Source organism: Mus caroli, unplaced genomic scaffold (assembly GCF_978045245.1).
Source record: "Mus caroli unplaced genomic scaffold, Mus_caroli_1 scaffold_7, whole genome shotgun sequence".
Lineage (NCBI taxonomy): Eukaryota > Metazoa > Chordata > Mammalia > Rodentia > Muridae > Mus > Mus caroli.
The window spans coordinates 132,726,129-132,747,577 of NW_028227262.1; the positions used below are offsets into that span (position 1 = coordinate 132,726,129).

General features: G+C 38.4%; 1 protein-coding gene across 1 annotated transcript in view; it reads left to right on the plus strand.

Annotated features, from left to right (window-relative positions):
* Positions 1 to 2,005: 2,005 nt before the first annotated feature.
* Positions 2,006 to 21,449, plus strand: part of Tfec (transcription factor EC) — a 69,111-nt gene continuing 49,667 nt past the window's right edge. The window contains exon 1 of the mRNA XM_021165608.2: positions 2,006 to 2,159. The gene's annotated coding sequence lies outside the window, so the exon portion shown is untranslated. The remainder of the gene's footprint in view (positions 2,160 to 21,449) is intronic.

Below are 21,449 nucleotides of genomic sequence, written 5' to 3' on the forward strand. Positions count from 1 at the left end.
AATACAATAAATAAATGAATAAATCAAGCATTGCACTTCTTTTGATGCAGAGCCAAAAGTAAATAAAAAAACTTTGAATTGTTTTCATCCATTCTGTTTACCATGTGACTGAGGAGGCACAGTAGCTGGGTTGATGTTTAATTTTTACTTCTATGGAAATGTTGCCGTTTTTTACTTTGAATGAAATACATGAAGAAACATCAAGTTATAAGAAAAAAAACATATTTGGGATCACATTTCTGAAATCTTTCAGTTCACAATGAGTTGACTTACTACTTTGGGACTTGTAAGGTGACTTGTGGGAAGAATGGCTGCCAGAAGGGATCTGCTCACTTCAAGGCCAGAAGGAAAACACATATGGACCCCCAAAGCATGTCCCCGGTAGCCAAAGGCCTTCCATTAAGTCCTGCTTCTTCAACTTTCCATCATTTCCTAATATGTCAAGCTGGAACTAAGCTTTGAGCACATGAGCCTTTGGAGAGTCTTTGAGACTTGAAATACAGCAAAAGCCTGTCCTTAATGAATGTCAGCTTGTTTTCCAGCAAGCAGAGATTTTGTCAGAGTCAAGGTCAGGAGTTCAGAAGGTAAGAGGATCATGTATGTATTTCCATTTTAGTAATCAGAGAAAAGAGAAGGGAACAGAAGAGGACACCTGAATATCTAATTATATAGAAGAATGTCTTACTGTGGTACCCTGAAAGCTCATGAAAATGAAGGCAGTGAGACTGATTATTAGTGGGCATTGATACAAATGGAAGAAGATATTAAAAGCTTATTAAGTACGTGCTGTTGATATGGAAAATATGTTGCGACTGATAAATTACGGCCAGTAGTAATAATGTTAAGTCTAGTTGAGGTGTTCTGTTCAGTAGTTTTTAAGGGCTTGACTAGAATGGATTTAGGAGAGGAGATAAGATGTGAAATCACAGGCAGGGGGCACAGACTTTTCTGGAGCTTCCGAATGGAGACAAACAGCTAGAGGTGCTGCAGTCATGCATTTGTGGACTGTGTAAGTATGCCATTACTGCAGCAGAACTGTGAAGCCCTGAATGGTTTGCACCCCCCAAAGTTCAAAATGCTTCTTATTATATGCCTTATAGGAAAAGTGTATCAAATTCTGGTATAGAAAACATTTATGTTTTGTTTTGAAAATTAGTGTACTTACTCCTAAAATGGGTTCTTAACAGAGTCATTTGTGATTCTGGCTAAAAGCTCCTGACATCAATAATGTCTGATTGAGTAGAAAGAAAGAAAGAAAGAGAGATATTTGAAAGGCAGCTTTGAGGGTCAAGAGGAAAGCTATTTGTTTTATTATATATATATATATACACACACACATTATATAGTAGAGTATACAGTATATGTAGTATATACTATATATGCAATAACATAGCATTAATATATAGTATATAGAAATGTATAGTATATATGTATTCATATATACTATATATATGTACACACACAAGCACACACACATATACATTCAAAGTTCAATTTTATGTTTCTGTCTTATCTTCTTGGGAAGATCAATTATTCTTGGTCATGAAGTCTTTGAGAACAAATTGGGAAGTAAGAAAACTCGCATTATATAAAATTCAGGAAATAGTCTTAAAACAAAAACTCAAACAATAGCTATCCTGAGTCAAAGTGTAATTCCTAACTGAAAGTGGGCAAGGTCAGTCAGTGTTCTGAAGAAACTCACTTGTAAGGCAGACTGTGTTGCAATAACTGTGGGGTCTTAGTCCACTGAGCTAATAACCACATACTGCCATTGTAAATTCTGGGGAAAAATGCTTATTATGGGGCAATAACGGCATCAATGAGAGGATTTTTACTGTAGTCACACCACTGGAGTAGTTTTGCTGGAATGCCGTTTCTCAAATTAGTAGCATATTTCTGATAAAGAAAGGAAGTCGCCTTAACTTGAAACTGCTGTGTCATTTCTTCTTCCTTAACTGAAATTCCAACCAGAGTCCAGGAAATGCCCTAATGGGTGACTTCTCTTTTCTCCTTCCTCAACTAAGTGGATTCCAAGCTGTTCAAACCATTTGTTCTTCGTGAGCAGACCCTTGACTTTTGTGCTTAGGTTATGGGACGAGGGGCTGTAATTTGGAGCTGTTTGTAGCCGTGATGACACACCTAGAATCCAATCAGTGCTGGTAGGTAACCAAACCGGAAGGTTAAGGTTAATTTTCTGTGCTTTAAACAAATATGATGACAAGTTCAATCAGTACCTGTTTTGCCTTGATAATATGCATAGCTCTCTTGCAATTATGTTTTCATTTTGCATGATAGTCAGGTATCAGGATCTTAGACCGGCCAAGCTACGATTCGCTATAATGTGGATGAGATGTAACTGGAATGCTATCAATTTCTATTTTAATCAGGATGTAGAAATCACTGTTTTAGTTTATGATAACCTAGGGAATTTCTTCTAGTTTAATATTTTCAGATATTTACTAAATTGGAATATAATTTAACATTTTATTGCATCGTATGGTATTTTATGAGTAAATGTTAATTTTGATTTTCATTCAAACATTGTCTGTTTTATTGTTTATTTTAAAGCTAAGAATATATAAGTTTTGTTCTTCACAGATAATAACAGATAGGATTTTAGCATGTGTTCTTTTCCCAAGTTTAGGTCATGGTATTCCTTTTGTACATATGTAGATCTAATTATTTAGCTTAGGAGATTTCAAGTATACAAAACCAGTAACTTTTAAAGTAATAATTTTAAATTGAAGCAAAGTCCTAAAAATTAGGGCCAGGATTATTTCTCTCTATGTGCACAAATATAAATTATATGCACATAGATTTGTTTTTGTGGTTATTCCATATTATCAATACTATCCCACATTATTAGGAATAGATATTTTGAGAACAATAATGAGCCTGAGGTAATATTTAATTTTGCTTGAGTTGTTCATTGGTAATTTATTTGCTAGAAGCCTCATTTAGTGGTAAAGCGTTTTCAGTGTACTTGACAATTTTTCCCTGTTCAAAGGCTATGTCAACAAAGCAAGCTAAAACAGAATGGAAAGTTCAGCAAGATCCTGTGAGAAGGGTGCTTCCCTCGGGTCTTGCATGGAACTGATTGTGGCTAGACACTTTCAAGTAGCTGTTGAATTAAATCTTTTCCGTATTTGGTGGAAGCAACCTTAAATAGGTCAAACTTGAGGTTTACCCTTGAGTATTTAAAGAAATCTTTAAAGCTATGAACTCAGTGGAATACATATCTACACATTGTTTGTTTCGTGGATTTTGTGACTTTCTCCTTCTTGCTTTCTTTGTGAAGCAGTAGAATAGTCTACTGGATGAGTAGATTTTACTGAACTGAAACTTGGGTTTGATTTCAAAAGCAAAACAAATTTCTTAGACATGAACTCAACTTAATGTCTTAGACATGAACATTTAACTTCTAACCAGCCAAGATACTTTGCAAGATGTTTGTATACAATGCCAAATTAAAGCAAGTACATTTTTTTTTCAGGAATTGTTGTGATTTGCATAGTAGAAGTAGAAAATCGGTTTTAAAAACAGTGGCTTGACGCTGACTGAGACAGACTCAGATGTTTCACACCCAACCAGTGGACTGAAGTCGGGGACCCCTGTGGTAGAATTAGGGAAAGTCTGGAAGAAGCTGAGGGTGAGGGCAGCCCCATAGACAGATGGGCAGTTTCAACTAACCTGCACCCTTGAGATCTATCAGACACTGAGCCACCAACCAGGCAGCATATTGGAGCTGGTCCCAGGTCCCAGACACAAATACAGCAGAGGACTGACTGGCCTAACCCTGGAGAGTATTGAGGCCCCAGGGAGTGGGGAGGCTGTCAGTGGGGCCTCAATACTCTCCAGGGTTAGGCCAGTCAGTACTCTGCTGTATTTGTGTCCGGAGACAGGAAAGGAGGAATGGGATGAGGAACTGTGAGAGGGAGGACCAGAAGGGGGGCAATAACTGGACTGTAATAATAATAATAATAATAATAATAATAATAATAATAATAATAAAGCAGTGGCATGTGTAGTCAGAAAGGCAAAAGTAAAGCAGAAATTGAAAGAACAAAGTGTCCTTCCACAATGGCTTGAATACACAGATGAAAGCTGCTTCAAGGTCATTTGGATAATTACAGAATACCTGCGCAAATCCTGTCAGTTCATCCTTCGTCCTTTGGTGTACAATTAAAACTATCTCAAGTCAGCTCACTCCAGAAAGTCAACTCTTACAGTTACAAACAATCAAGACAACACCAGAATAAGACATGTAGTTTTTGCAGCTCCAGAAAAGGGCCAAGTTTACATACAGATTGTGTTAGTCACCCTGATGTTTGCAAATGTCACATTGATAGGAACACCTGCTTGACAATAAGTAATGTAACTATAGATAGCAAAGTATGCTCCGGTATCACGTGTAGTGTCTATTATGACCTAACAGAGAAATTCAAGACATAAAGCAGTAGGATGACAGAGGCCGAAAACCCACAAAAGCAATAGACAGGAATAGTGGATTTGTAGGAGAGAAGAGAAAGAGTGGCATAGGGGAAAGCAAACATTCCACAAAACATTCCTTTGCCAGTTGCCAGTTTCAAACCCAGGACTCTGAAGATGGGCTGCAGGTGTTTGGAGATGTCTCAGCTTTTGCCTTCCCTCCCCTCCCCCAACTCAGGAGAGAAGATGATAGCTGCGATTCTGTGAAATTGCATTCTTTGGGGGGCATGGAAAGCCCTGACCATTTCCAACTAAAACAAGAACAGTCTTAAGAGTGGAGGTGATTTGTATTATAAATTAAGAAAAGAGGGAAAGGCAAGTACTGGAAAGGTGAAAGGGTTTTGTTCAATTTCTTCAAGAGACCAGTGTTAAAAATAGGTTGGTTGCTTGGTGTGCTGGTGAATGCTTGTGATACCTGCACGTGGGCACCAGAGGTGGGAAGATCATGAGCTCAGGTTCCAGGCTAACCTGGGAGAGAGTCCCTATTCACAGGTTAAAAAAAACCTTGGAGAGAAAGACGTTGTTACTGATTTTTTTTTAATTGCTCCCAGGAAAAACAGCAGATTGAGACCCATAACCCTAAAGACCCATTAGGCTCCACTTTTTTTCCCTTTTATCTTCTTTAAAAGAAGAGGGGAGAAGTTGATGTCAAAGTTAGAAGTGAGGTAATGAACAGCATCCAAGGTGCTAGAGGTGGACTTCTGATAGGATCCCATGCTCTCATGTCTACTTCTGGTCTACCTTGCAAGGGTTTTTAAAGTTATCTCTTGTGTTTATTGAAACATCGTTTAGTTGGCCTAAAAAAGACGTTATGTTTATAGTCCCAGCTACTTCCATTGGACCAGACACATCTACCCTGCCTTTTACTCCCTCCTATATTTCTTTCTAACACAAACATGCTTCCAGTGCTTAGAAGACAGTGTGCACGTGAATATATATTTGGTTTTCATAGTACGTAGACCCAAATAAGAAGGCAAGCCAGGACTTTCTACATAATTCTGTACTGAGTGTTTCTTACATAAAGGTCTAGATGAGGACCCAGGATGCCGGCGATGTGTATGGCCAGGGGTTAGTATTCACCTCATCTCTTCCCTTAGAGGCTCTGTGGATGCAAATGTGTTTGAATGCACTGGGCTGTGTCTTGCCAACAACTAGCAGGGAACGTTTTAACTACCAGACTTTAAACTTTGAATCTAGATTTCTTCTTAATAACTTTTAGTGAACAGGCATATGACCCTTTGCTAGCCTCTCAGATACTTCTCCAATTTGAAAAACTACTTTCCCTCCTCTACAATTACAATTTGCAGGCAAATGTTCTGGAAAGGGATGATATGTCCTTTCTATCAAAACTGCACACACCATGGCAGACCTTTGCATTTTTCCTACCAAGCTCGTACAATCCTTTTACATATTCCTCAGTAATCTCAAAATTTAAAGCACCTGAGTCTTTCTCCCCGCCCTCTCCATCTTTCCTTTTAACTGAAAACTACCATTGCTTAGGAGCTTTGGAGAATTTCTTGCCAAACCTCCTTATGAAATGTTTGGGAAGTCTGAAACATACCTGCTCTTATACTGGACAGAGAGAAGCAAGTCACTGCCCCGCACAATGTGTCCACCAATGACACCATCTGCCGCAGAAGCTGGACACCATGCCAGTTAAGTTAAGCTAAGAATGGTGGCGGCATCTGCCAATGAGCCATTTAGGCATTCCCAGAATTACATAAACAAAGAAGTGTTATGTTAAAAGTCTAGATGAGCTCCCTGGGAGTATGAGGGTGTGAGAAGATCATTGGAAGATGAAGGAGGATGGGTACCTTGAAAAACAATTCCCTACTCCCTAGATAACTGAAAAATGGAAGAAAAGACTTAGCACAAAAATTTAGCATATGGCCACTGTGAGAAGTAGCAAGAAGGAGGTGAGGAGAGATAAGAGGGAGACAGACCTCAAAAAGCTCTGTTTATTTTAAGACTTGGAGGATTTTGATGGTAGAAGTAGCTTGATCTGATACATCAGCATCAGTATTTGCTTAAGCTCTTTGGCTCTAGCCATCTAAAAAGATTAGAAGATAAAAGACTGGAATGGTTAGCTGTGTATTTTTTTGTTTATAGAGTGCTCTTAAGTCTGCTTTAGCCCATTTGAGGTCCCAGAGCTGAGATAAGGAAGTAGACATGATTTCTCATCCCAAACAAGAAGGTCCACCCAACTGACATCTGTTTGCAATGGGGAAAACTAGTTCTTTCAAATCAACCCTCACTGTGCATATTAATTACTCAGGTTTTAGGCTTTTTGCACAAGCAGTATATAGTCAACACAAAGTGAACTCAATAGTATTTTTGTAGACATTTTGATTCATATTGCTTTATTTTGTTTGGGTAAGTTCTATTTTGTTTTTTTTTAATTAGGTATTTCCTTCATTTGCATTTCCAGTGCTATCCCAAAAGTCCCCCATACCCTTGCCCCCCCACTCCCCTACCCACCCACTCCCACTTCTTGGCCCTGGCATTCCCCTGTACTGGGGCATATAAAGTTTGCAAGTCCAATGGGCTTCTCTTTCCACTGATGGCCGACCAGGCCATCTTCTGATACATGTGCAGCTAGAGACACGAGCTTCAGGGGCTACTGGTTAGTTCATATTGTTGTTTCACCTATAGGGTTGCAGATCCCTTTAGCTCCTTGGGTACTTTCTCTAGCTCCTCTATTGGGGGCCCTGTTATCCATCCAATAGCTGACTGTGGGCCTCCACTTCTGAGTTTGCTAGGCCCCGGCATAGTCTCACAAGAGACAGCTGTATCAGGGTCCTTTCAGCAAAATCTTGCTGGTGTATGCAATGGTGTCAGTGTTTGGAGGCTGATTATGGGATGGATCCCCGGGTATGGCAGTCTCTAGATGGTCCATCCTTTCATCTCAGCTCCAAACTTTGTCTTTGTAACTCCTTCCATGGGTGTTTTGTTCCCAATTCTAAAAAGGAGCAAAGTGTCCACACTTTGGTCTTCGTTCTTCTTGATTTTCATGTGTTTCACAAATTGTAGCTTATATCTTGGTTATTCTCAGTTTCTGGGCTAATATCCACTTATCAGTGAGTACATATCATGTGAGTTCTTTTGTGATTGGGTTACCTCACTCAGGATGATGCCCCCCAGGTCCATCCATTTGCCTAGGAATTTCATAAATTCATTCTTTTTAATAGCTGAGTAGTACTCCATTGTGTAAATGTACCACATTTTCTGTATCCATTCCTCTGTTGAGGGGCATCTTGTTCTGAGGAGAGCTTGCCTGCAGAGAGTGCTCAGACCACTGAAACTCAGGAGAGAGCTAGACTCCCAGGTCTGCTGATAGAGGCTAACAGAATCGTGGGAGGAACAAGCTCTAACCAGAGACAACTATAACAACTAACTCTGTTTTGTTTTTATTTTTTATTTTGTCTTACTGGTGTGTTGCTTGTATATAATAGTTTCTGATTTGATGTTTTCATGTATGTGTATATGTGTGTGTTTCCTACGTTTTTTTTCCTTTTTAAAAAAAATCTGTAATGTTTTTTTACATGTTAGTTTGTTTTCTAAAGAAAGAGAAAGAAAGAGCACAGAGTTTGATAAATGGGTATATGGAAAGGTGGGGAGATCATGGAGGAGTTATGGGAGGGGAAAACATGATCAGAATATAGTGAATGAAATGTTTTTTAGAAAAATCTATGTTGACTGATATCTCTGGGCCATACTCTGCAAATATATGTATTGTTGGTAATCAGGAATCACATTACCGAGAACACGAGAGACCCCACCTCTTGAGAGGGGATTGATACTCAGATGCAGTGACATTTCCCAGTGTGGAAAGAGTCATCACTGTGTTGACAGACAGCAGCTCTCAAGCAAGTTGTTCGAGCAAACACATGATTCAGTGATTTCTCGGTGGTTGCCTGGTGTGGAGCTAGTGGAACACACAGGGAAGTAGGAAGTCAAATGAGCAGTTTTTGTGCATTACTCATTTTCCATGTGACTTCGAATAAGTCTCTTTCTGCTTGTGTAAACTATAAGAATTAATGCCCAGTGTGGCGAGTAAAGGTTAGGGTCCTGGTATAAGGGTAAATGATAAAGAATCTGTTGTGACTTAAAGTCCACTCAAGTACCAAAAATAGCTATGGATTTCTTAAGAGGTCAAACATGGGTTAGACAAAAGAGCTGTGAGACAGGAAATCTTCCTCTGAGCATGTCCTTTTCCTGCCTCCTTATGAAGTCTCCATTCCACATTTCTGACAGATTTTCATAGCATGGAACCTGACCATGAGCTACTTATACTGTCTCATAGGAAAGTAGCTCTCCTCTTAGGGAACTCTGCTTTGGGACAGAACACACAGAGCACAATGAAGGAGAGAATGGGTAGTCATGCACACTTTAGCAAGGGACTGTCAATTTGCTTTTACTCCATAAGATATTACACGTTCCCCTGTTCTCCAAAATGTCTTGCCAATTCATTTACATTCTGCGGGTTGTACTGGCATGTCTCCATCCCAGTGAACACAGCCAATGAGATGCGTGACAATGCTTTTGGAGATGTGTATAAAGATGAAACAAATCATCACAGCAACAAAAACCTTACAACTATCCACAATTTCTAAAAAAGGAGATACTTTGTACAAATAAGTAGGTAAGTGGATATTAACTCTTTTAGTGGGAAACCAAAGAGAGGGGCCAAGTACTAACCACTCCTGTACTAGTAGAAATCCTCTTTGATGAGTTTTAACACATGTCTAAATCAGTTATCTATATTTGGTGAAATCTCTCTCCCAATTCCCCACCTTTTCTTCCCTTCGCTTCTGTCTCTTCTTGCCGTGTTGCTTCCTTCTCTCCCCTCCCTCTCTCCCCTGCTACCTCTTTTAATTCTTCTTATTCCTCGTCTTTCTCATAGTTGCTTTCTTCTTAGGTGATAATAGGAAACCTTGATTATGTATTAATTGTGTGCTTTTTATGTATGAAAAGCTCCCCAACCTCTGTCACATTTTAATCTGACAATACTCTAGAGGCAAGTGGCATTATTACTATTTCTCTAAAGGAAAAATGATGATTTTGAAGACTAGTTGACTTTCTCAAGATGGCTAATGGGTGAGCAATGTAGTGGGACTAGAATGGATTTGTGTCTACACAGTACCTAAACTCTTTATTTGTTAGAGACAAGCCCTCCTCTTCATTGCAGGAGAGGGGAAATAGTTCAGTGTATGGGGGAAAGACCCGTCAGAATCAGTGCTATCCTAACAGTGTGTCCAAGTCTCACACAGGATAACGAGGCCTCTAACTGTATTCAATTTGCAAAAGTAGCAGATGCAGAGGTAACGAGGGACAAGAAGAGATGTCTGCATTTCACGAAAGAAAGGGGCAAAGTGAAGAGACTCATTAATGTCGAAGCAGTAGATGGATAACCGGGGACAAATATCAAGTAGATTTGCTTCAGTTTGGGCAGAGAAAGGTCATTGATTATTTTTGGTTAAACTGGTTCACAGAGGCCAGGTCTCCACTAAAAAAAGGGAATTAATTGCTTCCATTTCCCACTAATTGCCTCAACATTTCCCTTTGCTTTGTCATTGGAGATTTGGTCAGAGAGGAGAAAAGTCAAAAGTCATAGTTTGATGGAATCTACATAAAAAGGGAATCTGAGGAGACCAAATTATGGCATTTGGTGTAATAATGATAATGATATTTAGCATTTTCCCTGGGAGTGCTGTGGATTTTTAGAGCCCTTTTCAATCTTTAATCAGACCATAGGGCACATTTAAAAGAGTTCACTGTTTTTATTTCCATCTAGAGGATAAGGCATCACAGAGAGATGGACTGACCCAGGGCAAGTCTCCTGAGATGCTCATCCCATACATTAGATCATACCCTCCAATGGTTAGTTTTAGCTAGAAGCCCAGGCTCTTCCCAGTGGCTCAGTTCATTCTTGCTCCTCCAGTCTTTAGGATTTTTACATACTTCTGTTTGAGATTACTGTCTTTCGTGAGGACTGAAAAGTTACCTATGAAAACAGTATGGAAATATTTTGCTACTGTAAACATTAGTTTTCTGCCTGTTCATGTTGGGGTTATTATCATGTGACAAGCCCTTGTACCTTGTGTTTGTTTGCTAAAGTTAGTCTTTAAAACCCTTTACAGGGACAAGTCCCTTGAGATGTGTGGGATATATCTGGTAAACATTTATTGTTTTGGAGGCTAATGTGGTAATTTAGAAAGCACAATAACAATACTCTGTGCTTTTTCAGTGGGTGTTAGGTCATTCTAGCATCTATGGATTACTGACAGTTCCTTCTGAGTGAGATCAGCCTCTTGAGGAAGTTCTAAGCCTGCCATAGCAACTCTTGCTTTGCAGGAAAGGAAAATTACTGTTAAGTGTATTATGCATTCTCAGAAACATGCATCAGAAGGAACTTAGGTTTTCAAGCAAGATGCTTAGATTTCCAAACTGCCTCTGTCATAAGCAGCTTTTTTATTACAGCCAGGCTGTATTATTTATGGAATTCTACTTCTTCATTTGTAAACCTGATCTATCTATTAGTTTCATGGCTACTAAATGAGAAGCCAATATAATGCTTATCAATTATGCCTGTGCAGAATAGCAATCTTGCAATGCTGGCCATTATGCTTATTAGTGCTATTATTGGATACTTGCAATGAATTGAACGATTGCCTATTGACAGGACTACACTTAAACAGTGTATGCTGTGTAGGTCACTACTTAATAAAATATTTTATTTGAACAGGAAACTTTCAATATTATGGTGCACTTGAGCTGGATCATCTTCCTGCGGTCCACAAGCTTTCATCCAATATTGGGAATGATTTTTCAAAACTAAGTGATTTTGTTTGGATCATGCTTAGGAAATGTTTGAGAATTGTGTTGTTGTATTATAGTAATTGTACCATTAAGTGTATATGCATACTTGGAAGAAACATATGGTCCAAATTCACGTGGTTTGTCATTCAATGTGGATTCAGGCTGGCTCATTGATTCTAAAACTTGCAATCTATCACAGCTTTGTAAGCACTGGAATGCATTTCTACACTGTCCTTCTTTAATGAGCAGTTGCATCATATTTATGTATGATCCAACTGCTCATTGCAAATATAATAAGTGTACATTTTCACGGCTAATTCCCTTTTGAAAAGATCTTGCTCATATTGAGAATAAATAAGAACTGTGGCATCGCTTTCCCCAGATCCTCCATGGGACTCTTTGCTGGTTTGTTTCACCTAATAAAGTACAGTTAGCATGTGCCTTTGTTTAGACCCATGTATTAATGTCCTAATTAACAAACATGGGTGTCTGAGTATGTATGGGGTCCCAAGTTCTCTTCTCCAGCTCCTGCCCCTTCCCTTCTTCCGTAGATCTCAAACTGTCCATAGGTCTTTTCTTCACTTTGTAGATATTGTGGACTCTCTTCAATGTGATGTGAGCCTCTACTGTCAAACTAGCAGCTCAAAATTTCTTGAACTTGCTATTCCTAAACAATGCAAGGAAATAAAACTCTCTTCAAATATATAAACAGCACACACCTCAGAAACAGCAGAGCCTGAGATTGTATACATGGGAAGCCTGGTTTGACGAGTTTGATTAACTTGACTGCTCAAGTCAGTCAAAATGTAATCACCGGTTCAGGCAATGGTTTTGACAGATTTTTTGGCCTACTGATTGCTGATTTGGTTGGCTTGCCTGTCAGGTTGAAGTGGTCAGATTGACTGGAGACATCCTAACAGATAAATTTGACTCAGGAAGACGTGGGTGGCTGTATACCAGAATCTACTTTAAATAACTTTATTTGAAATCTTCACCTATTTCCCTGGGACTAGGGAGAAAAGTTTGAAAGTGACATGCTACAGCGTTTGACTTTCTAGACTGAGATGTCTCAGCAATAGTTAGAGTTGGCAATGTATTTATAGGCTACAACACAATCACATTTTCCTGATGCACACAGTTCAATAATACTAAAACTTTATTCCAACTTTGGAGCATCCTAAGAAAGTCTCGTTTTCCTTGACTTTTCTGAAGGGTTGGTGATAGACATATGACAGTAAATGACTTCTCAGATATCATGTAACCTATTTAATTAGCAGTGGTTTATAGTAAACAGAGCTGATCTTGCTAGTAGTGACAGCCCTTTTAGAAAGAATTTATGAACGAAAATGAAAACAAAACACTGAATAGAAGTTTTTATAAGAGGCAAGAGAATTTTGGCTGAACTTTACCATTTGAACGAGTTTTAAAGGAAGCCATTTTAGGTATCAATTATAATGTCCCTTCGGAAACTTGATTTTGCAATGAACTTCCAAACTTGGGTAAGACAAAAATAACACTGTAAAAATGGAAAGAATGATTTATGCTTATATTATAGTCTTAAATTTTTAGGGGGAAGACATAATGAGGTTATTGTCTGCTTTAAGCATATTTTTATAAAGTCTGGTTTGTTGGTCCAGTACCCTAATGTGTTTACATTGAGAGTCTGATATATCCTGTTATTGTTAGAAAGAATTATTTTATGTGCTGTTCCTTAACTCCCCCCAAATTCTTACTTTTCACGTGAAAATGTTTTGTAAATGTTCTGGGTTTAGATGTTATCTCATATACTTAAAAAAATAAATGCAGTGGTAAGTTTAAAAAAAGTTAGGGACAGGGTGTTTGCAAAGACTTTAAAATAATGGCACATTTCTTCAGATAGCCTAACTTTCGTATTTTCTCTCTGCTATAGTCACTTAATCTATCATGTATTTTTAAAATTTGTGATTGATCAAGGGAAAGGAAGCTTACATTGGCTTTGCCTTCAAGTTTATGTTTTTTAGCCATAAAATGAGTAATTGTTGTTAGCAATAAATCTGGAGTGAAAGAGACAGCTATGTAAAATTTCTTACTATAAAAATTGTATCAGGGGCATTGTGCTATATATTTATATATCACGTGTCCTTAATGAACTGTAGCATAATTTTTCATACTGTTTCAGTGATCATCTTGATAATGTAGATCGATTATACATTTCAGACTATGCTAAATTTATGTTACAGGAAATAACTTGGGAGGATGAATTTTGAAATGTCCCCTCCTTGGCATTAGTCATTTTCACGAAGTTACTTGTTACCCTGAGTAACAAAATGCTCAACGATGGCTCCTGACTGGGAACAGGGAGTCGGTCTGGGATGGTTTGGGTGCCTGCTTTGTTCTTTCCTACTCCTATCTTTTAACTTATCATGTAGGCCATAGTGTAAGGGATTCTCAACTCATTACCTGGATGGGATGGTCAGATGAGAAAAGGTAGACAGAATAACAATACATGTATTTGATTAAAAGATAACAGTATGTAACAACTTATACTATTATCATTAAACTATGAATTTACTTTTTAACTTAAAAGTGAGCACCAGGATAGAGGTAGGTAGACTTCATCTGCTCATCCAACTGTAATCTTTCTCTGCAACTTAGCTAGCTAATTGAAATATTAATAAACCATAGTAGTTGCAGGTGATTAAGTCAGAGATCATGAAAGGGATTAATCAATGTCTGTAAAAATTCTCCATGAATAAATAATATCATATAAGAATCCCATTCAAAGCAACTCGATTGCTTATACGATAACTTTGTAGCTGTATAATAAAAAGTTTAGTGTGTACCCTAGAGAACACTCACATAAACTAAGCCTCTGAAGGAGACTGGAGTTACCAACGGTGGAAACATCGAGGCATCAAACTGTCTGTGCATTAGATTGTTATGTTTCCTGTGCTCATGGGAAGAGACAGTATTTAATGTTAATAAACTGTCTACCACTTTGGCATTCTACAGTATTCTACAAGTCCATAATGAAGAAGTTGGAACCTTGTTTGCAAGTCTTTTGAAGACTCTGTATGGATAGACCCGGGAGGTCTTGATTTTGAGGTTCATGTGTGTTCAGAAAGGCTCCAATGCCCTAGTCTAGACCTCATAGCACACCCTGCAGTTGTATTGCTCTCTTCCTTTCTGTGTATTCCCTATGGTCTAATGGAGTCCTTTCCTTCATTGGATGCCCCACTTTCTTCCCACTTAGCCTGGCCCTTCCTTTTGCACAGCCAGCCTTTTCTGTGCCTTTTTCTTCTTAGGTCATTCATGGACCGTGCAGCCCTGCTGCTGCCACCATAGAGGTCAGTCCTATAACACCATGTAATTACTACTCCACAAGTCTTTAGTGGCACCTGGGCCTTTTATTCTACCTGGAGGCACTCCAGCCCGTCTTCCCTCTCATTGAGCAGATTTCTTATATTTAGTTTCTCTCCTCCTGCTTCAAATCTTAGCTCTCTCTCTCTCTCTCTCTCTCTCTCTCTCTCTCTCTCTCTCTCTCTCTCTCTCTCTCTCATAGCTGAATTTGCAAAGAATCGTATACAACAAGAGATTCCCAGAAATCTGAAATTTCAGATTCCATTTCCCAGAAACAGAATGCTTCTGACAAAGCTTGGGTCTTTGCTTTGGTCTACCACCTATTCTCAGCCAGCCACTGAAATGTTTGAAATATGGACAATTTATCATCTTGTTTATGATTAGAGGCTACCTATCCCCCCAGCACACACATATGAGCTATAAAAAAGCAAATGAACTTTAGAGCATGAGTGGAACCTTTGAAGTGTCCCTTGGAAACCACTGGATAGCATCACTTATGCAAAGAGTAAGGAGGGCTTGGTGCCGAGTGCAGTCTACCTCACACATCGCTGCATTCTTGATGCTCTACCACACAGAAATCTGGTGCAGAGAAAGAAACTTGGAAGGCATTCGCATGCATCTGGACTTTCAAACTACATTACCAAATGAGCTCCTCCATGGAGCTTGTGGAGAAAGAGGGGTCAGCCCCCTATCTAAGTCTAAGTCATGAGATCTTGTTCACAATTTACTGTCCCTGCAGGCTGTTTTCCATTCTCTGTCCATAGCTGGAAAGTGTGCTCCTGAGAGTCTGCAGTGACCCACTTATTTCCAGGTCTGCTAACATCATCTCCTACTCATTTTCTTCTCTCCATGGCATTTGACTTTGTGAAACACTCTTCCTTAAGCTCTGTCTTATTTTGACCTTGTGATCTTACACTGCCTTCATTTCTTGGTACATTTGTGAGATTTTTGTTTCTACCACCTCTTGGTGCTCCTCAGAATTCAGAGTGCTTTGTCTTTCTGATGTTTGTTCTTCTGCATGAACTTCTAAAGACATGATGCAGTGATGTCTTCTGAGTCCATCTTTCTACCTAGTCCTGTGCTTCAGCTATTTACCTCCCTCTGAGATGTTCCTCAGACTCTGAATTCATTAAGTCAATGCTGAATTTGTTTTATCTTTTAGAATATACTTCCTTTCATAATACCTCTCTATATCTCTTCTATTCTCATATCACAGAATCATATGAGACTATTCATCCTCTTTATCCCCTGTGTAAACTTACCAGAGTTACATACTGTTAATCATTACTTTGTCTATATTATGAGAAACACTTGGCTTATATTTTACCACTACAAAATCTATTTCCATTCTTGGGCTTTCTATTCTACTCTCCCAATTTACTAAGTAAATTGCTGTTTGTTTTTGGTCGTAGCATGGTCATTTAATAACTTAGTCTCTATGCCATTGCTGAGGGCATATTTCTGAAGTGGCGAACTGATTATTATAACTCTGTCTTCCCCCAGTCCCACAGTAGTTAATAGAGCTTCAAGATTAAAGCTTTTCAGCTCTTTATAAGTTGTCTTCAGTTTTGCTTTCTATGTTTCTTTTTCTTCATGTATATTTTGTAGAGGTCAGTGTGAGAAGGTGAAAAGACAGGACAGGAGAAAAAGAGAGGGAGAGAGAGAGAGAGAGGGAGAGAGGAAGCAAGCATTTTATCAGTGTAACTTCTGCTACAGGAACATTTTGTTAGCATCAAGAGGTTAATTGAAGACACTGTATTTGGGGAACTGTTTTTTTTTTTTTCCCCCAGCATTTTCTCAAGTAAAGCTAGGATTGGGAAATCCCATATTCTCAGCATTTCTAGGCTGCTTATTTCTTAAAAGTCTTCAGCACAACCCATAATGTCACTAGAATGAGAAAACTAAAACACAGAACTAATAAAAAAAAAACCCCATATCTTTGTTCCTTTTTCATTGCTGCTGTAGCAATTTTGTTAAAAACCTAGTGATTTGAAATCAGGACCGAAGTGTTTTGTGTTGAAATCTGGTGGGCAGGGTGTTTGCAAAGCTGCTCTGGGCTACACTCAGGGCATAAGTCTTTTCCTTTTCTAGGAGATCTAGGGAGTTTCTGTTGCCTGGCCGTTCCAGCTTTTAGTTTCCTGTGTCTTGTTGGTTTCAGCTCTTATTGCCACATCTCCTTCTGTCTGTATGACTGTCCTGTCTCCTTTTTATATGACCCTAATGGTTATGCTGGACCTGAACAATAATCCAAGGTTAGATCTCCATGTTAGAACCTTCCTTACATCTACAGAATTCCTGTGTAATTTTCAATTACACGTCCAGGTTCCTTCTGGGATCTTCTGCGGTTCTGAGGCTTAAGATGTCAGTAACTTTGATAGGGGAGGTATTATTTTATACTACAAAGTTATAAAAAATTATTAGGAAGTTTTAAAAATGTTAAAATATCTTTTAAATACAGTTTGTTCTCTCCTTATGTTGTCGATGAGAAGATGTTTTTCATTATTTTATAGTTGGTTTCTTTTTTCAAAAAACAAATTATGGAAAAGAGATCCTGAGTAAAATTCTGCTTGAATATTCTCTGTGCATTACAAATTACAGTAAGCTTAGCATTTGGGTTTTATTTGTCTACATTAAGTGATATAGAAAAAAGATTTTATATCTATCCATTCTGTCATGGTAAATCTATCCAACTTCCTTACAGATTTAAAAATATTTTATTAGTTAGTGGTGTGTGTATTTGCATGTTCGTGCGTGTATGTGTGTGTGTATGTATACATCAGGGGGCACATTTGTGGAGTTGTGCAAGCTGCAAGCTTTTTGTGTGAACTATAGGAAAGTCCTATTCTCTGTCTGCACTTGAGAGCCTTTCTGCTAGAAGTATGGAAACACTTTCTTGAGTGACTGGTATGTATGACTTAGCTTGTGATTCACTGTTTTTGTTTTAGCATTCAAGACTTCTCCAGCCTCTTTTTTTCTAGTGAATTAACGTTCCTTGGGTATATAATTTTTGTATCCATAAAAATTCAAAACAAATACACATATACTTGATTCTGAAGAAACACTGTTCTTTAGATATAAGGGGAGGTCAATCTATGACAACTGTGTGACTAGGGGTCATTCCTAAGGTGGCACAATACTTGAGGAATTTGGTATTGTACACATTTTGATAACAGGTGCATGTGAGACACAGAAATCCAAATATCTATCACATAGATTAGTTAAGTAAAACAAAGACAAGATCAGTTTTAACCTTTTCTCATAAATGGTACAAATTCCTATAAAAATTGAGTGATGGAAATGTACTTATGAACAGAGCCAGTGTCGGCAGTTTGTCAATCAAAATGAATAATCTCAAAGTCTCATTTTCAATTAGATTATTTTAATATTTAACTACCTAAAATGCCCCAATCATATTCTTTAGAAAATTGTTAGACTGGAATACTGCATTTCTAATGATGACATTTTATTATGATAGAAATGACTTCATTAATTGATGATCATACATCAACCCATAAAGTAGATAAAAGATATAAAAAAATTAGCAGTCGAACAGAGTCTGAAGCCATTTTTTTTAGTTGTTTAGTTTTTCCCCCCTCAAGCATAAACCTTTCTATGACACTTTAGGCTTTACAAAAATGTAAAAACTTCACACACACACACACACACACACACACACACACGCACACACACACGAATACCTATATTCATATATATCAATTACAACCAAATTAAATAGCCTGTGAATTTCTTTTATAAAGTTCAAATAAATTGACACTGTATTGGGAACATCCCAAATGCAAAAACTAGGATATAATAAAAATGATAAATGTAGGCCAGGTAGAACAGAATGATGCAAGACATTTCTAAAATAGTGAGTTTTGTATTCTTGCAAGAAACATTCTCTTTTGTGACTTCAGATCTATTCTAGAATATGGGGGGAAATTTTTAAAAAGTGCATTGGTAACTTTCCAAAAATATTTGAAACATGACCTTTTAAAGAAGCCAGTGCTGTTTCCCATTTATTCTCTGCACCATTGAAAGAACATTTGCTACTTCGCAATGAAAATAATATCAAAAGGTCACTGGGGATGAAAAATAGCACAATCAAGCATTACAGGAGAGTTTTGCTTTAGCTGACGAGTGAATGAGAAATACAGAGAATTATTTAAACATGTTTGTTGACTTATCTTTATAAATATTTAAGCTCTTGTGAAATCAGAGAACCCCTCCCCTCTCATCCTCTTGTTTCCTAGTTTCCACAGGTCCTCAATGTTAAACAAATCTAACAAAAAATAACTGAAGAGTCTAAATGAGGTGCCACATGTAAAACAGAACACATGGCTTTTATCCCTATAGCTTCGATTACCTTACTCTATAAAGTTTTTTTCCCAGTTCCATCCAATCCTCTGAAAAATTCATAATTTACTTCTTATTTACAGTAGAATTTCATCCCACTGTGTATAGGTTCCACAACTTCATTATCCATTCATTATTTAGTGGATATGCAGGTTGCTTCCAACTTGTAGTTATTGTGAATAGAACAAAATGGATGTAAATCTGCAACTGTCCATATCACAGGATGTAGTGTCCTTTGCCTGGGTCTGTATATCTGGGTTATGTGGTAGTTTTTATTATTATTATTTGAGAAGATCCAGGATGTACTGATTTATACTACCACTAATAGTGTCTCTAATAGTGTGCAACGGTTTCCTCCCCCCATTTACACCAGCCTTCGTTTTTATTAATAATTCTTCATGATGGCCATTCTGATGGGGTAACATCAATCTTATAATGGTTTCCTAAGGGATAGGAATAGCAAACATACTTTTAAGTCTTCCATCACCATTTGTATTTATTCTTTGGAGAACACGCCATTTAGTTGCATAGCTAATTTTCCTTTTCTTTTATTGCTTGAAAATTTTGATGCATGTGATTTATTTTGCTCAAATTCACCATTTCCTGTCCCTTCTAATTAGTCCCCTACCTATACTCTTACTGATTTTCCTCCCAAGCTCAGGATGCAATCTCCTTTTATAACCTACCAAATCCACTTAGTGCTCCCTGTATGCTCATGGGTGCATGACTACCTACTGGAGCATAGGGTAACCCTTAGAAACCCTATCCATAAAGCAGAATGTCTCCTTCTGGCGGCCATCAATTTCCAAAAAGCTGCTTATCTAGGAGTGAAACTTCTTCGGGTCCACCCTAATCTATGCTGGGATTTTGGCTGGCTTGTTATTACAAAGATCTTGGGTATGAAGGCTCAGGTGATAAGAGTTCTTGTGTGTAAATGGTGCTGTTGTGCCTGCAAAATACTGTATTGCCACAGATGCCCACTACGTGTCTCTTACACCCTCTTCTTTGTTTATCTCTAGTGTCCTCTGCAGGGACAGGTTGTGATATTACTGTTGTCTTTAGAAGGAAGAACTCAACAATCTTATTTACCGCATGTTAACGAATTGTGGATCTCTGTATTAATCACCATCTATTTTATCAAGAAGCTTCTCTAAGGAACATTTAGAGATGCACTAATCTCTGTGTATACATAAACTTCGGCATCAATTTATTACTACGTCCATTTAACAGAAAAGTAATGTTAGATTTGCCCCTAGTGCCTATAATCCAGGCACAGATTTTTGATCCTGTTAACTGTACTGGAAATGAATCAGTCTTCAATCCAAACAGAATTTGGTTGATTACTTTCATAACTTTTGTGGCACTATTGTTCCAGAGGACATATCATGAAAGACCAGTTATTATTGTAGCTGGTATTGCTCACAGATGGGTTAAACTGTTGACTATTTCAGTCTCCTGCTACTTATTTAAAAGTTCAGGATGTTTGATTATACATAGCTCTCTGGCCTAGTTTCTCCTTCTCCGTGACCTTTCTTACCTATTACCTCCCATTCCATGGTCCTTAAACATGGTGCTCCATCTTTCCCCAATGCTTTTTTTCTACACTCTTCCTCAAGTTCCCACACACTTAGCTACCAGGGCTATCCCTCAATCCCTTCAATGACTAAGACTCTTCCTAGACTCTGCTAAGGTAAAGTGTCTTTCCAAGTATACATATGCATATTTATCTTTTCTCCCTGTTTCCTAGAGTACTTGAAGACTCATAGTCATCTGCATAATTAATTGCTTGATTAAAATCTTCATAAGAAGGGTGACTGTATTTTTTTTCCTTTTTGATAATCTACTTATTTATGTTTCAATCATTTTATTCATTTACATTTCAAATGATATCCCCTTCCTGGTTACCCCTCCACAACCCCTCCCATCCCATCCTCCCCATCTCCCTCCCCTCTGCCTCTATGACGGTGTTGTTACTCCACCCACTCACCCACTCCTGCCTCACAGCTCTAGCATCTCCCTATGCTGAGACATCAAGCCTCCACAGGGCCAAGGGCCTCCCATCCCATTGATGCCAGATCAGGCCATTCTCTGCTTCATATGTGTCTGGAGCCATGGATCCCTCCATGTATACTCTTTGGTTGGTGGTTTTGTCCCTGAGAGTTCTGGGTGGTCCGATTAGTTGATATTGTTCTTTCTATGGGGTTGCAATCCCCTTCAGCTCCTTCAGTCCCTCCCCTAGCTCTTCCATTGGGGTCCCCAGGCTCAGCCTGATGGTTGGCTGTGAGTATCTGCATCTGTATTGGTCAGGTGCTGGTAGAACCTCCCAGGAAACAGGCATACCAGGCTCCTGTCAGCAAGCCCTTCTTGGCCTTAGCAATTGTGTCAGGGTTTGATGTCTGAAGATGGGGTAGATCCCTATGTGGGGTGGTCTCCAGATGGCTTTCCTT